The sequence below is a fragment of the Dioscorea cayenensis genome, chromosome 20 (assembly GCF_009730915.1).
Source record: "Dioscorea cayenensis subsp. rotundata cultivar TDr96_F1 chromosome 20, TDr96_F1_v2_PseudoChromosome.rev07_lg8_w22 25.fasta, whole genome shotgun sequence".
Classification (NCBI taxonomy): domain Eukaryota; kingdom Viridiplantae; phylum Streptophyta; class Magnoliopsida; order Dioscoreales; family Dioscoreaceae; genus Dioscorea; species Dioscorea cayenensis.
Genome location: NC_052490.1, coordinates 20,473,958 through 20,489,745, shown reverse-complemented (window position 1 = coordinate 20,489,745; position 15,788 = coordinate 20,473,958). Strand labels below are relative to the sequence as shown.

Below are 15,788 nucleotides of genomic sequence, written 5' to 3'. Positions count from 1 at the left end.
TAGTGTTGAATGAGAATATTTGTTGAAAAATTTGATAATGTAGAGGTACTAATTTGATAAAGTTAAAATAAAATAATATAAAAAATAAAAAAATAACAACTAAAAGACCATAATTACTAATGTTGTGTAAATAAAATTTGAAATTAAATATTCAAAAAACAATTTCATAAAATCCATAGTGAAAATTCAAACATGTCATGATTTAGACCTACAACCATAAAATTGATAAAGAAATTGAGTGAATATATGGGGCAAAAAGAGATAACTTATAACATGTATGTGTGTGTGTGTGTGTGTGTGTGAGAGAGAGAGAGAGAGAGAGAGAGAGAGAGGTGTGGTTTAGCAATAAGGGAAAATATGGGTTTATTAATTTAATTTTTGCATAGGTATCATTTGGTAAAGTTGACAAAAAATAAAGAAAAAAAATTCTACAGAAGCGTAGGCATGTGATTATAATGTTTGGAGTATTTGATATGTCTTAGGATGATTAAGAATAATATGGCTACAATCCTTGATCTCAATATACAAAAATAAGATTAATTTAAAAAATACCTAACAAGTTCTTCACCAATATTAGGCTTTTATCTCAATAATAAAGGAAGATGATACAAAAAATATATAAATTAGGTTTTAATAAAGAATAGATTAAATACTAGTAGTATCTTAAAATTAATGAGGGAATTGAAATTTTTTTATTTCCCTACAAAATAACACAATGAGGGAATTGAAACAATTTTACTTTCATCCAAAATAAAATTAATTAATTATTTTCCATTCAAAAAATATATGGTGGGAATTAAAATTATTTTATTTCCTTTGAAAAAATCAAAGCAAGAATAATTTTGATTTTTATAGGTACCAATTTGTAAAAGTTGACAAAAAATCATATGAAAAAAATTAATATTCCAAAAACAATTGCAAGCAATCCAAAGTGAAAATACAAACATGCCATGATCTAGACCTAAAACCAAAAAATTCTATACAGGAATTGAGTGAATATAGGTGGTGTGTGGTTTAGAGTTGAGAGAGAATATGGATTGATTAATTTGATTTTATATACATATCAATTTCTTGAAGTTGACAAAAATAATGTAGAACTTAGAAATTCTATAGAAGCTAGGCATGTGATTGCAATCTTTGGAGTATTTGATTGTCTTAGTATGATTAAGAACAATATGACTACAATACTTGATCTCAATATGCATAAAAAGATTAATTTAAGAAACATACTTAACAAGATCTTCATGAATATTAAGCTTTGTTATCAATAATAGAGGAAGATGACACAACAAAAATATAAATTTGGGTTAAGTAAAAAAGACTATAATAAATACTACTAGTAAATTAATTCCTTTCAAAAATAAAGGAGGGAATTGAAATTTTTTACTTCCCTCCGAAATAACACAAGGAGGGAATTGAAACTATTTTACTTTTATCCAAAATAAATTTATTTAATTATCTTCCATCAAAAAAAATATATGGTGGGAATTAAAATTATTTTATTTCCTTTGAAAAAATCAAGGCAAGAATAATTTATATTTTGTATAGGTACCAATTTGTAAAAGGTGTCATAAAATTATATGAAAAATTAAAAAAACAATAGTTAAAACATCATAATTACTAAAGTTGTGTAAATAAAATTTGAAATTAATAAAAAACAATTGCACGCAGTTCAAAGCAAAAATACAAATATTCCTTGATCTAGACCTAAAACCAAAAAATTCTAGAAAAGAATTGAGTGAATATAAGGGACATGTGGTTTAACGTTGAGGGAGAATATGGATTGATTAATTTGATTTTGTATAGGTATCAATTTGATAAAGTTGACAAAAAATAAAAGAAAAAAAAAGAACTTAGAAATTCTATAGAAGCATAGGCATGTGATTGCAATCTTTGAAGTATTTGATATATCTTTTTATCATGAATAACCATATGGATACCAATCCTTGATCTCAATATGCATAAATAAGATTAATTTGAAAAATATACCTTACAAGATATTCATGAATATTAGTAGGGCTTTGATCTCAATAATAGAAGAAGATGACATAATAAAAATTATCAATTAGGGTAAATAAAAAAGACTACAATAAATACTAGTAGTATCTTAAAATTAAAAAGAGAATTGAAGACACTTTAGTAGAAGTCGATATAGAATCCGATCCTGATACTGATGATGAAGATTTATTGCTATGGGAAAATTGTAGCATGTTCGTAAACTAACGGTATATGTTACTTTCAGTTTCTTTAATTTTTGAATTTTTAATTAAAATATTTATCTTTTTTTTTCATTGATTAATTTTTAAATTTTTTTGTTGTAGATAAAATTGAAGAAAGACTCAGGTCATCTTTTTATTGGAGCTATTGAAAAGATCAAAATAGAAATAACTTTTATTTAGCTTTAAAGCAATTTTTTTTAACGGCTAGCTACTTTTGATATATTTTTAAGTGTTGAATGGTGAACTAATTATGACCATATTGTATTTGATAACAATGTTATTTAAAGGGATTTTAGGAAATGAGTGTTTGGTTTTTTTTCTTTGGTAATAAAAGAGTCTAATGTTGTTTGTTTTATCTTTGGAAGCTTAAAAAAATATATTTTCAACCTTTAGGATGACGGCGGTATGAATAATATGAGCATAGAAAGAATCTTCTCCTATTTTTCGTTTTCTTTATTAATTCTCATTGCATAATATATATTTGATGAGGATTTTCTCTTTCATTACAATTTTATTTTTAGATTTAATTTATTTTGATTATTTTTTCATGTAGTCTATGATGGGTTGCTCAACATCATGAAGGATTCCTTTTCGTAGCTAGATTGCATATGGCCCCGATATTTGCCAAATACCTCCTCTTTAAACCCTAGCGGCTTTGTCTTTCAAGCGCTATGAAAAGTCCTAAAAGAATAGGGTAAAACGGCTATTTATAATAACTATCATGTGCCCATCATGTGCATTGCCCCGCTCGGGTTAACTTCCATCCTCCTGGGTGGGTAACAGATTCCTCCACTCGCCAAGTTGGAATTTTCACCATATAAGATAAATAGTATTTTCCTATAGTACTGCTACATGTCTGTATGGTAGGCCAACACTTTTCTTTTGAGGCCACGTGTATGGACACATGCCCGCGTTGTAGGTTATGAGGTTTCTTGTCATCTAATCAACATTGTGAAGGTTCTTGATGTATTCACATAAGTAAAGACATGGAAATGTTGCTGCCTTTATGCCCTTCCAACTCATAATTTAACTTGAATCCTCCTTGGAAGTTGGCACACACCCCCATGTATTTGAGCTCCACTTATGTCTTGATCCTTATATTGCACAAAAAACACCCAAAATATGGCTGCATAACCTATCTTTACTTCTTCTTTTTTCTCAAGGTCTTCACAACCCTATTTGCACAAAGGAACAACAAATACAATTTATAAGACATAAAACATGATAAAAGTGATGCTCAATGCATGTAAAACATATAAATAAATATGTTCACTGAAGCACTTATTAGGATGGTTTATGTGAAAAGTTGTGAATTTAAGATGAGAATAATTTTACAATTCCTTCAAATGATAAATTATAATTGCTAAAAGTTCTTGTTGTGACACCTGCAAGTGGAGAGGGTTATCAAGTAATACCACTCTCGCAAGCATGAGAGGGTCAAATTTCTGGGCTCGAGAAGCTATTTTTACTTCCTCTTCACGTGTTGTCTAGCCTATAGATTCAAGTAATTATGTTCTAAACTACAAAGTAAACGAAAGAATTCTAAATGTGTGTCTATAGTCAAGGCAAATCAGGGGTAGAAATCAAGCGATGAAGATGGTCATGGATGTGGATCCCCCTGGAACTACTAAAGTGAGATGGATGCTAGAACTATCATGCAATTTGTGGTGTGGACCAAGAGATTTCTGAGATAGTTCAACCTGATGGTCACGATAATTAACCCCTAATTTGATACGAGTATTGATACGGAATTTCTTCCGACCAAATTCTCCAATATTTGCATTACAAGTAGGGAAATCTCTAATTAAGACCAAAACACAAACTAGGTCCAACCCTAATATTGGAGGGGCACAAAATACTCGATGGTCAAAGCGCGTTCGTACATGGATCCTTTCCAAGGTAGGTTTGTTTAGTACAAGGGTGATGGTCACACAACCTAATACAACCTAGAAATTGACATACAGAGTTCTCATGCATATGAATACATCAAAGTTCACTAAGCATGGATCACAATGCACCAAAATGCAATAAAATAGATCAAAGCATCCAATCTACACAAGTTCACCCCAAGGTTTACCAACATCCAGTGACTTTGGGTTTTAGTTGTTCATACTAAGAAAATACATGATCAAGTCCATAAAATCAACTAAATAAGCAACAAATAACTCCATCAAATGATGAATGTGGAGAGACAAGCCGCAGGAAGCTTCTAGCGATGCCACCAAAGGGATGGCTTCCTTGGCATCTACAAGCTTAAACAATGTGAGATGATGTCAAATCTTGCCTCTTCCTTTGATTTCCTCTTCTAAAATGTCTTCTTGAATCATCTTTACACCAGATTTGAAAGATTGAGAGAAATGGTGTACTGTTGAGCAGATTTGGAACGGAAAAAGAACAAGTGTTGGAACAACTAAGCAAATTCAGAGATATGAGATTGATGTCTATTGAGTAAATTTCAAGGATGAAAATTTTTTAAGGCGGGAGAATTGATGAAATTTTTTTAAGGGGGGAGGATTGTAATACCCTGAAAATTTGGATGTCTGTAGAAAATTATATTCAAGGTATTATCATAGTTGCAGTAAGATTTTTTTGCGGAGCAATTTTATTGAGAAACCCCAAGTGGAAAGAACAAGGACCTAAGTGTGAAAGTTTCTAGAAGATTTTGGATTCATGAGTAATGAAAAAGGATTGACTTGAAAAGTTTTTCGAAACCAAGGACTGGTTGGTAAGGCGGCAGGGACCTCTTTGTAATACTGTTTTATAATTCAGGAACCGTTGGATAGTTTGTGAGGACTTATTCAAAATATTATTTTTATGAGTCAGGGACTATTGGTGACTTTTTAGGGATCTTTTTTGTAAGAAAATTTATTTTTCAGGGACTTATTGTGAATTTCAGCAGACTTTTAAATAAGGAGATAAGGTTGGAATCTTTGGTTTTTTGTGGTTTTTCTCATTCTTCTCCTTCATGACTGCTACAGTAACCCCGAGAAGAAGAAGAAGAAGAAGGAACGAAAAAGAAAGAGAAAGAAGAAGAAGCTTGGAGGTTTGAAATAAGAAGAAAGTTGGTGTTTGATTGGTAAGGGCTTAGAATAATTTTTGTTTTGAGATATATGGGTGTAGGTTTATATGTTTGTTTGTATGGATGGTTGATCAAGAAGAAGATGGTGGATGGAGAAGAATATATTTGTAGGTGTTGTTGGTTAATGAAGAAAATGTTGGTTGATGGAGAAGAAGGTGTTTGTATGTGAGGTTGGTTGATGATTAGTTGATGAAGAAGATGATGGTTTGGAAGAAAGGTTGATGGAGAGGATGAAGGATAGATAGTAGTTGTTTTTATGTGAAAATATATGTATTTGAGTGAGCTTTTGCATGGAATGAAGAATGAATTCTCGGTTTTTACTGTATTGTTAATGTAGTACAGAGATTAGGGTTTTGTTTGGGTGATTATCTTGATGATGATGATGGTGGTGAAGTTGATGATGATGGTTAAATTGATGTTGATAATGAATAAGATGGTGATGTTGATAATGGTTGGAAATTAAAGTAGTTGGTTTAATTGATTTGGTTGAATGTGAAGTTGGGTTTGGATGAGAATTGTTGTGATTGGGTTTAATTGAGTTGATTTAGTTTAGGTTTGATCAAATCAAGAGGAATGTGGTTGGGTTTGAATTGTTTTGGCTAAATTAAGTTGGTTGAGATTGATTTGGACTTGGTTGAAATTTGAGCTAGTGACATTGTGGTAAACCAATTCAAGGAGAATTGGGTTCAATTGAACCAAGCTGGTTTAAGAGATTTTATATAACAATTGAATTTGGTTCAACGAAATTGAATATGGTTCAGGTTGGTTCACGAGGGTTTAGCCTAAATTAAGTTGGTTTGAGTAAAATTGGAGATCGATTTGATTATGCAAGGTCGGGTTTTAACTAGTTGGAGTGAATATGCCTAATTAGAGAGTCGGTTATACATTTCTTGTATTTTCTTTTGGGTTAAATTCTGTCAATAGGTTGCATTTCATATACTGTTATTTCGTTCTCTTATTAGGAGTTGTTCAGACTTGGGAGGGAGTTCCAAGTCTAGCTAGAAACCCAAGGGAGACCAGGTGAGTTGTTAGTGGCTACTATTTGGATATAATTGTTTAATTATTTCATTTTATATTTATTTAATGAGTTATATTTTTAAATGTTACTTATATTTATTTGCAGTTCGCTATGCTATAGCAATCGTATGAGTAAATCTTGTTTTAACAATTAAATTATGCGCAATTCTTCTAAGAGAATGCCTATGATTATTCTATATTGCTTAAGTAAAGTTTTATTCGATTTTAAATGAGCTATTTGCGTATATTTCATACTTGCAAAGCATTTATTGTTCAAAGGCGAGGATTTTCGGATTGTTACATGTTTCGTCAATTGTGCGTCGATTTATGTTAAAATCTTTGGATACGCTTGTGTTTATCATTTCCGTGGGAAAATGGAAGATATTTTGGATATTGATTTTTATGTCCTGGTTATGGACTCTTCGTTGCGAGATGTATGTTTGTTGGTTTGTATGGTGACCCTACTGCAGTAGCCGGTCTCCATGGCCAGCCTGTTGAGGTGGCGTGGTAGACCGGTTGCTTATTACGAGGGTCAGTTCAGGTGGAAGTGTAGAGCCTGATTGAATATTCATCTGGTAGTCGGGGTCACCAACCGGTGAACTGATGGGTTAATGTCAAGGACATGAGTACCTTGACGGCTCTTAACCTAGCCATGGCTACGGCGAGGGTTTAGAGAGTTTTCTAGACCACGTTATGCTAGGTGAGTGTTGGGTATTGCTTTATACTGAATTTGAGATTTATGTTATTTTGGATTGTGATGAGAGGGCGAGGCCAGCTGTCGCTCTTGGGAGGGCAGTCTCTCACAAAACTTTATATTTTCTGAGAAATTGATTTGATGTTGATTTATGTTGAATTTATGTTTAAAAAGCTCTTTAAAGTGGTGTTTTGCCAAATTTCTGGTCTTTGTAGAAGTTTGGAAGTTATTTGAAGAAATTGATCTTTATATATCGTATTTGCTATATTTAATTATTTAAAATTATTGAGCCACTATCAACTAACCGAATGTGTTGCAGTTGCAGGAGCAAGACCCTACTAGCTTGCCTGTGCGGGTATAGAGCCAGTTAAGATTGAGTTGACAGTTATAGGGGATCCCTTTTCTTCTACTGTTGGTGTCGTGATTGTGTAGCGGTTATACCCGCATGTTGGAGTAACTATGTTTGTTGTATCCATGTATTTGAATCCTATAGTCGTGTAAAGTTGGTAATCATGTTCTATAAGTCTAATTTGTTATTTAGAAGGTATTAGTTTTCCAGTTAAAATGAATTTTTTTAACTGATGGGTGCCACATTTACCTCGGTAGAAGTGGTGGGTGTGACATTAGGAGCCTACCAGGATGCGCCTATCTTAGCATTGACCACTGGGAAGTTCGTGTGGTGACTCCTAATAACCCAACAATATCCAAGTCAGGGTTCTACGCTCCCACCTAAAATGGTATAAGCGGTTTGTTGGTTTTCCACAGCATCTCTAAACAGGTCGGCTCGTGAAAATCATCCACTTCTTACTGTAGTAAGTATTGGAGCTCAGCTTCCATGTCACCATCAAACATTTAAATAACAATCCAGCCCGTGGGCTCAGTATATACATCAATAGAAAAGCATAAATCTCACTAAGAGATCACAAGTGTTCACAAATGCCAATCTCACTCCAAGAGTGGATAACTTGCTTATAACAATTTAAATGAAACCATCCCTATCAAGGACATCATACAAGAGTATTCTTTGAAAACATACTTCAAATATAGCATCAATCTCATCAAATTATCAGAAGCTTTATCATATAAAATTTTCACTGCAAGAATAAGTAAACTATCCGAAATATCACATTTGGACATCTTTTCATCAAATAAGCATTGTTTGGAAAATAATCCTTGAATACACATTTCAAGGATAACTTCAACAATAACACAAAATGTGTTGCAGAAATGGTTTGCATAAACTCATATAATATCATAACCAGAGTCCCAAGTTTTATAAAAACATACATTTTTGAATATTTAACACACAATAATAAAGTTTCTAAACACACTACGACATTCTTGGAAGTATCTTTGAATGAACTTAGTTATGATCCCAAATGTTGCTTTCGAATATCATAGAAACAATTTGAGAAACTTTAGAAATATTGACATATCTTTTAAAGGAATTGTAAAATCATTTTCATCTTAAATTCACAACTTTTTTACATAAACCACCCTCACTCCAAGAGAGTAATTTGCATATATCAAATCGAATAAATGTTATGCCAATCATGAAACAAATCTTTTCATGTAGGAAGACACAAATTTCAATAATTCCTTCAAGATGCATTTCAAAAACTAAGTTTTTAAACACAAATAGCATCATAGAAAACATTCTAAATATATCATTTAAAAATTCAACCATAATTTTAGAGGACCGAGTCAATTGATCATACGGCTCCAAAGAAATCCCTTTCATCAAGAAAACATTGCTTATGAGGAACCTTTGAAAGTATAATATAAGTATAACATCATCATAATGAAATTCAACTTAGTTTGCACAACTCATTTAGTGACCATAACCAAGACATCAAGATTTGTTGAAAATTACACTTCGAAACATATGACCCAAAACATAGAGTTTCAAATCACAAGTAACGTATACTTTTCAAATATTCTTGAAACAAGTTAAATAATAAATTTTCATAGTTTCTAAATGCCTTAGAAAATATTCCAAGAGTATTAGCAACAATAAATTATCATTGAAGGCCAAGGCAACTTAAACATTTGAAAACATGCATGATTGATAGTCCATGATTTAATAAATCCCACTCATTAACTTGGTGAGTTAAAAACCTCGGGCGTTACTTCTCCACCAGCTCTACGGCCTTGATTGAAGTCTCACCTCTTAGAAACATTTAAACAACAAAAACAAGAAAAGAAACCTCATTAATGACTTGATCAATTGAAATGAAGAACAATGGTCAAAATAGGAAAATGATTGCTCATAGGGTTTGCTAAGAACTCTAGCAAGAAGATCTAACAAGAATGAAACTCTCACAACCTTCAGAACTAACAAGAAAAGCAAAAGAAACCAAACTTGGTTCGGTGCCACAGTAACCTTAATTTAGAACATGAAAGATTTCTCTCAAATTTCAATGGATTCAATGTCTTAAAACTTCAAACTTATTCTATACTCTAGATCCAACCAAAATTAGGATTTTTCATCAATAATCTCAAAGAAATTAAACATAAAGAGAAAAAGGAGAAGAAGAAGGTCAAGGGGAAGAATAACCTTACCACAAAGATCATCAAAAGACCAAGGAAAAGCACTTCTCAAGAGAGGAAGAAGAGATCTTTCACTTTCTTCTTAATTTAAGGCAAAGGATGATGGGTTTGAGAAGTGGATATGAAGGCTCTAAAGGAGGAGGAAAGTGGAAGAGGAAAGGGCTCAAGGAAATCTATAAAAAGAATGAGAAAATGATAAGAAAAGGGGTTTTTAAACCCTAAATTTCCGCCTTATGCCAGGTTCTATACGGCCCCCATATGGCCCCGCATGACCTTATAGAATGTTTCTGGATTTTTCATACTAGGGTCCATGTGGGCCTGTATGGACCCCATCATGGCCATTCAGCCTAAACAAAAATGGCTCTAAACCACTCAATTGATAGATGTTTGACCTCCTTTTTGATTCTAATGACTTTGGTCACTGTTAAATACTCTCACAAATGAAAGTTACTCAGGAAAATAAGTTGAAACACAAAGGAAGAAATATGAAAAAGTCGAATTACGACAAATGGTGGAGGTAGGAGAAGAAGCTGTGGAAGAATATTACTCAAAAAGCCCTAAAAGCCCCTTTTAAAACCTTCTTGGGTTGGCTTCATTGCTTTCTTCACGGGAGTGAAGGAGCCCATTAGAGTCTCGGGGATTCAATAAAAATTTGTGAAGTGTTATAGTAAATGCTACATTACTACTACTGTAATTGGTACAGTAAATTGCACATTTTTTTATCAGCAAACCAGTCAATGAAATTGGAGACTTTGTGACACACCTCTTATGTATGACCCACATGTGCACGATTTGTCAAAGTAATAAATCCTAGGTGAGTGGGGTCTCGTATCCACAGGGTTAGGGAATAGAAATACTAAGATTGCTACTTAACTAAGTGAAGATGGAAATGATTATGTTGATAAGATGTAATGTAAACAAGACTAAAAGAAATAAGTGATAAGTGCTTGTGCGATAAGAATGCGAAGCATTCTTTCCTTATAATGAGCATTACTTTTATCGGGATTAGCGCTAATATATGTGCATTTATGTTACTTTCATGCAGGTTGGGTGGGAAGCTGAATGTTTGTGAAAAAAGCCAATGTAGATCGTTTACGCATTATTTGAAGAAAATCTTGAGAAGGTTCAAATGCGGAGACATAAGTCGGGTTTAGGATGCTAGAATGTGTGGCAACTTCCTTGTATTCAAGCTAACACAATGATTTGGAGTGGCACAAATGCAGTCACATTCTAAGTATGCCGGTTTGTGCATTTGTTATGAGATCACCACGAACGTGACTGTTTCTTGAAGAAGCAAGATGATCTAGGATGTAAACGTGTGCCTGTTTACGTTAACTCGATGAAAGCATGGATTCGGAGTTGTTTTGGGCCGATATTGTAGCAAACAATGTAGCAAATCACTATAGTAGGTACTGTTCACAGCCGGCCGAAGAAGGAGTTTTCCAGAGAAGCCACATGGGCATGTGCAAAATCCACACGCCCGTGCGTTAATTCCACAGGCCCGTGTGAGATATCCACAGGGGCGTGTGGATCCCCGATTCCAGCCCTTTAAAAGCTGATTTCAGCCCCAATTTTGGCATTTTTTCTCCATCTTTTCCCTAACTTGAGAGAGGGCTGTGACTAGGGTTTCGAGAGGTATTGGCTAGGGATTTGGAGAGGTTCTATAGTTATGACATCTCGCGCCGTTTGGAAGAAGGCTAGTGGGAGAGGTTTCGTCGGTACCGATCCGGCGAGGTGTATCCTAGGTTGGACAAAAGGACCCTTGCGACGAGTAGAGGACTCTCCACAAGACCATCACCACGACTATCGAGGGTGTTTTCTATGGATTCATTGCTTCTACATTCAATTTCATTGATCGTACTTAGCTCCATAGAGAGCTAAACCTCGTAGTGAGTACTTGGGTGTTTGTGAACCCTAGGAAGTATTCGTTTCATTGAATCTCTTTGTTATGCTTTCAATTAATTGATGTTTATTGTAAATTCCAATCTTGAATGCTTGATTGTTTGAATACTCCTATAGAGTGACACCAGGTTTGAGAGTTCATGTTGGTAACCCTTGTGAGTGACACACCACGAGAGTTAGACAAAGCTAGGTTGGAGAGAGTTGAGAGGGTGAGTCGAGAGGTAGCGGAGCATCCCTTTTCTCCTCCGGGTACCCCATTTATATTAATTGCCTTACCTTCTCCTTTACTTGTGCCTTCTTTATTGTTGCTTTTACTTTTGTTACATTACACTTCTTGTCACACAAATCAGTATTTATTTTTCACTTAGGTAAGAAACAATTCATGTATTTTTACTCGCTACTTCTTGTGGATTCAATACCCACTCACCTGGGATTAATTAGTTTGATACCTGTGCACTTGCAGCCACACGCATATCCAGTCGTTGTCAAGTTTTTGGCGCCGTTGCCGGGGACTAGGCGTTTAGAGATACTTTGCACTTTGTTTTCTTAGGTATTCATTTATCCATTCTATTTCACATCTTCATTTCTATCATCGGTCTAATTTGTTTTCTTTCTTTTGTGTAGCTTCAGATTGATGACCCGAGGGAACCCCTCAATATTAATTAAAGGAGATCCTGAGCTTGAAAGAACACTTAGAAGTAAAGGGAAATGACCTATGGAAGAACAGTCTAATCTTGCTGATTTGGAAGTTGAATGCTCAGATAATATGGCGGAACAGAATGAGCTACAATGGATACTATTTGATTATGCTAGATCCTCAATTTTGGGCACACAATCGTGTATTGTGCGACCCCCGATTACAACTCAGAACTTTGAGCTGTAGCCAGTATTCATCCACATGTTGCAGCAATCCGCAAAGTTCAATGGTTTGTCCGATGAGGATCCAAACAGTCACATAGAAAACTTTCTTGAGGTGTGTGATATGCTCAAGATAAACGGGGTAATCGATGATGCCATCAAGTTGAGAGCCTTACCATTTTCCCTAAAGGGGAGAGTGAAGCAGTGGCTACACTCATCACCTAGAGCCTCGATCATCATATCAGAGGAGATGGTAGAAGCTTTTCTTGCCCATTATTTCTCTCCCAAAAAATCTGCAAAGCTTAGGAATGAGATCTCATCCTTTGTACAGTTAGAATCGGAGTCTATATTTGAGACGTGGGAAAGGTTCAAGGAGCTCCTGAGAAAGTGCCCACAACACAGATTCCCAGAGTGGATGATTGTTCAGACTTTTTACAACAGTTTGAATCCTAGCACAAGACAACTCTTAGATGCGGCAGCAGGAGGTACCTTACGTAGCAAGACCCCCGATGAGGCCCATCAACTTATTAAAGAAATGGGGTTAAATAGCTACCAATGGAATGCTAGGGAGAAGAAGAAGGTAGCCGGGCTCCATGAGATAGATGCAGTAACTTCATTGGCGGCTCAAGTCGAATCATTGAGTAAGAAGTTAGACGTTCTAACTTCGAATAGAGTGGTGGCCGTGACTAAATGCATCGGGTGTGGTGGAGGACATACTCCCTCCGATTGCCCGATCTCCATTGGTGATGCATCTACGGTTGAGAAGGCTTTAACCAGATTTATGCAATCATCGGACACAAGATTCCAATCAGTTGATGTTACACTTCGCAACCACACCACTTCCTTGCACAATCTTGAGAATCAAATGGGGCAAATTGCGAAGTCTCTAGCAGAGAGACCACAAGGATTCTTACCAAGCAATACTAAGACAAATCCAAGAGAACATGTGAAGGCGATCACTTTGAGAAGTGGTCGTGAGGTTGAAGGTAGGCTTCCGAGTGAGAAACCCAATGTTGAAGAACCGGAGGTCATAAAGATTGAGAAGGGAACAAGCAAAGAGAAGGAGGTGGCACCCTCACCTTTCAAGCTGAGAATCTCTTATCCCTCTAGGTTGAATAATGACCAAGCAGATGAGCAATACAAGAAGTTCTTGAGCTTGTTCAAGCAACTCCATATCAACATTCCTTTTGTTGAGGCATTGTCTCAGATGCCTAAGTATGCCAAGTTCTTGAAAGATTTGTTAACTAACAAGAGGAAGTTAGAGGAGAGTGCTTCTGTAATTCTAAATGCATCTTGCTTGGTGGTCTTGCAAAAGAACATGCCGAACAAGAAGAAAAACCCGCGAAGCTTCATCATTCCATGCAACATTGGCAATTTAGGTGAAGAAATGGACTTGGCAGATTCAAGGGCCAGCATCAACATCATGCCATGCACTTTCTTTCAGAAGCTAGGTTTGGGAGAGCCTAGACCCAGTCGGATGACTTTGCAATTTACAGACCGAACGGTGAGACATCCGAGGGCATCATCGAAGATGTGCTTGTCAAGGTGGACAAGTACATATTTCCTATAGATTTTGTGGTGATAGATGTCGACGAGGATGCGGATTACCTTTGATACTTGGGAGGCCAATCTTACGGACTTCCAAGACACTGATTGACATGGATGGCGGGGAGCTAACTTTGAGGTTGGAGATGACAAACTCACATACCGCCTTGCTGAAGCCATGCGGCATTCTCTTTATTTTGATGTTACTTTGTATTTTCTAGACACTACTGATGACATTATTTATGAATACATATAGGAAATGTTTAATCCGGACCCGTACGAGGGGTTGTTCGACCAAGAGGAGGACAATGAAGAAGTAATGATGCTTGGGTCGATGGAAGTGGTACCATCTACACCGGGGATCTTGAAGAAGGTGATTCGGAAGATGAAGAGGACGAGGAGACACTATCAGAAGCGCTCCAAGGCTGTTGGAGATGTGCGTGAATCAAACAAATTGGATGAACCATTTGCTAGGTGGTCACAAGCCCTTTAATACACCCTATACTCTCAAGAGACTTTACTCATCATGCTTTCAAGCGATGGGTAAGAGGGCAACCTTCATCTATGAGCCCCCGTGAGGTAAGAAGATGTACGTCAAGATAAGTGACGTTAAACAAGCGTTTCTTGGGAGACAACCCAAGTGTTTCATGTTTTTATTAGCTTTAGTTTAGTTTTGCATAAATAAACTGTTAAGTGTTGGTGTCTTCATTCTTAGATGCTTATGCTGTGATTATTTCTGTGGATTTTTATGTCATCGTGTGTTTTCATGAGGATTTGGCGCGGTTTGAGTCGCTTGAGCTTGTTTTTATTGTTTTCCGCTGGTGTATTTTGCATAAAAGGGTAGGCTCTAAATGTGTAAACATGTTCAGGAAATTTCTGCACACCCTGCAGAGTTTTTCAAGTCATACAGAGAAAACGCACGGGCGTGTGGAATTTTCACACGCCCGTGGGTTGTATTGCGAGCTCATCCAAAGAAGGCACAGGGGCGTGAACTCGCCCCTGTGAGCAACCTTGCGATTTTCGCACGCCTATGGATAATTTCCACAAGGGCGTGCGTTGTCCTGCAGAGACTTGGCAAACTTTCTCGAGAGCCCATAGGGGAGTGGACTTGCCCCTGTGGGCGACCCTGTGAAAAACGCACAGGTGTGGGTATTTTCTGCACTCCCGTGCAAATCTTTGCAGATGATCTCCTCTCCATACCGAGTAGACACAGTGGCATGCGGCTACCCCTGTGAGTCAGGCCTGTGAATGTCCACGCCTGTGCGGAATTTCCGTACTGGCGTGTGAAACACTTACTGATTTTTCTCGGTTGGACAGGGAGTGCACAAGGGTGTGCGGTTGCCTCTATGTGTCGGGCGCACGGGCGTGGGTATTTTCCACACGCTCGTGCGAGTGCATTTAGAGGCAGTGAGGATTTTCCCGAGAGCACACAGGGGCATTCATCTGCTCCTTTGAAGCTCTCCTATGAAGACACACAGACGTGGGTAATTTCTGCACGCCCATGTGGGTGCACAGAATTCCAAGAGAAATCGAGTTTTTCTTTAAAATCTTCATGGTTTCTCTTCTTCTTCACCTCAATTCACCTGAAAACCACTCTTGATCGACTTCTCGGCTCTTCATTGTTGTTTTGGAGGATATTTCTTAACATTTTGCACCGATTTTTGTAGTGTTCATATCTATTTCATCAGTAAACCTTTTTATTCTCTTGTCTTCACCAATTCTTATTGTTAGCGAGTTAAAAGTCTTAAATTGAGCGATTTGTCACCATATGAAGCCTTACACATGTTTAGAAAGCATTCACCTGAGGTTTAAAGCTGTATTTTTGGAGAATTGACATACCACAATGCGGTTCTTACGCCCTGTAGAACCACATGGGAGTGGATAATTTCCATAGGCCCGTGTGGAATTCTGCAGCATGCGGTTC

At 36.3% G+C, this 15,788-nt stretch overlaps 1 non-coding gene across 1 annotated transcript; it reads right to left on the bottom strand.

The window, feature by feature from the left end:
- Nucleotides 1-12,617: 12,617 nt before the first annotated feature.
- Nucleotides 12,618-12,724, bottom strand: LOC120252006. The gene has a single exon (XR_005533561.1). It is a non-coding gene; the product is annotated as a small nucleolar RNA R71 (small nucleolar RNA).
- Between the last annotated feature and the right edge of the window lie 3,064 nt (nucleotides 12,725-15,788).